This window comes from Salvia hispanica, chromosome 6, assembly GCF_023119035.1.
Source record: "Salvia hispanica cultivar TCC Black 2014 chromosome 6, UniMelb_Shisp_WGS_1.0, whole genome shotgun sequence".
NCBI lineage: Eukaryota > Viridiplantae > Streptophyta > Magnoliopsida > Lamiales > Lamiaceae > Salvia > Salvia hispanica.
Window position 1 is genome coordinate 24207512 of NC_062970.1, and position 1972 is coordinate 24209483.

At 32.3% G+C, this 1972-nt stretch overlaps 1 long non-coding RNA gene across 1 annotated transcript; it reads right to left on the reverse strand.

The window, feature by feature from the left end:
• Positions 1-374: 374 nt before the first annotated feature.
• On the reverse strand, positions 375-1255 carry LOC125191767. Its single transcript, XR_007171240.1, has 2 exons — positions 1128-1255; positions 375-903 (listed from the first exon to the last, which is right to left on the reverse strand). It is a non-coding gene; the product is annotated as an uncharacterized LOC125191767 (long non-coding RNA).
• Positions 1256-1972: the final 717 nt, after the last annotated feature.

Here is a 1972-nt window from a genome sequence, read left to right on the forward strand (position 1 = left end):
AGGTGTCCTCCGCCGCCGTGAAATGCGCTTGCAATCGCTGCAATTGCTTCAACGGCATTAGCACTTATAGCTCCGACGACGAGCTCGATTTCTTCTCTGATTTAATTTCTACTAATTCCTCCTTAAGCGACCCATCGGATACTCTCTGCTACAGATTATCCGATAACAATTTTAGCTAATTCCTCCTCCAGTGCCATTTTAATTGTTTTGATTAGAATTTTAATATTTTTCAAAAATAATTATGTTGCTAAACTGATGTTGACTGTCACTTTTCACGGTCCTTTCCAAAAAGGACTAAATATAGCCTCTTTTTCGTTTGTACGGAACGAATAATTGAAAAGATAATGTTTTAGACCAAAATCATAAAATTGTCATATGTTTAGGACTACTTCTAGCCCTTACTCTTTATTTCATTGGTTTTGTACATTACAAATAAAATTACATAAACATGAATCAAACTATATATCAAGTCTATAAAAGTTCACATAATACACAATCAAACTATCATTTTTAAATATGAGATCGAGCTAGTCCAACATGAATTTGAACTTTTGTACATCACACCTCATTTTTTTTATTGGTTTTGTACATTATAAATAAAATTACAGAAACATTGATTAACTTATTTATATAATTTGGTAGACATTATCACACAAACTAAAACTCGAAAATATGGTCTTCACGCAGAGGTAATTTCTTGAAGCAGGGACGATATACTAGAACGGGGACCCGGAGGTGGCCTAGGTGGTGGAGGTGACGGTAACGGTGGTCGGAAAACATTATTCGCTATACCTGACTCTGTGGAGCCATCGCCATCTAGCCCTTTACAAGAGCCCTTTCTCACAATGCCAACAAACCCTAAAATCTGACTATAAGTTACTCCATTGATACTCAGATGATCAGCTGAGAAAATTTAAAAAAAATTAACTTGATCAGTATTATTAATTTACATGCTTTAAAAAGAAACGTAACTTAAAACAATACTCTTCGCTTTAACATAAAATTTATAGATAAATAAACTAAAGATGATATAACACAAATTTAGATCATTTTTATTTTAAATCTCAAGACAGATGAATCATCTGTCCTATCAAACTGCTCCTTAGATGATCAGATTAATATATTACCTGGAATATTTCTGGCATGGATTCCAGAAATTGAGATGAAGATTGTTACCATTGCTATTACTCTCAAGGCAGGCATCATCGTACTAGGTCGTTGGATTAATTCCTTACGAGGTATAGCTATATATATATATATATTGGCAGTAATTAGATTTTATACTAATATGATTAATGTGTTAGGTTGGTTTGGTATTTATATAATAACAATATTAGATGGACGACATCGACAGTTGATACAATAATGGGAGGGTTATATTTAGGTAATTTGTGTTTAATTATCCATCTGAAAAAATTATGTTTAGTTATTGTGCTGTTTTTTGGCATGGAATTAATTCATTAGGAGGGGGATTTTAGTTGGTATACTGCATATATATATATATATATATATATATATTGGTGGGGTTTGGTTTCCAAAATAAAATAAGAGCAAAATATAATCTAGGATTGAGTTGTGAGATTATTTTAGTCATAGGGGGTTAGCTGTGACGAATTAACTCATGATTATCCATCTAGGATTGAGTTATGGAGTTGAATCTCATAAACCAAACGCACTACAAATTTAATTCCGGAGACATTCTTGCAAACAAGTTATCGATCAGGGACATTGATAGTTTCTTATAATACATGACTATGGTGGCTGATACATAATTAAATTGAAATTTGGTTCTTAAATACCCATTCTTGTTACAGAAAATGACAACCAACCCACTCCCAAAAAATAAATGAAATCACTTAGAGTGTTAATTATTTAAAAGACTAATATACACTTTTCCTCAGATGCTGCGACACTAGTTAGTTGTGTTATTGTGTAGGCGAATCAAATTATTAGGATTAAGGAGAAAAAAAGA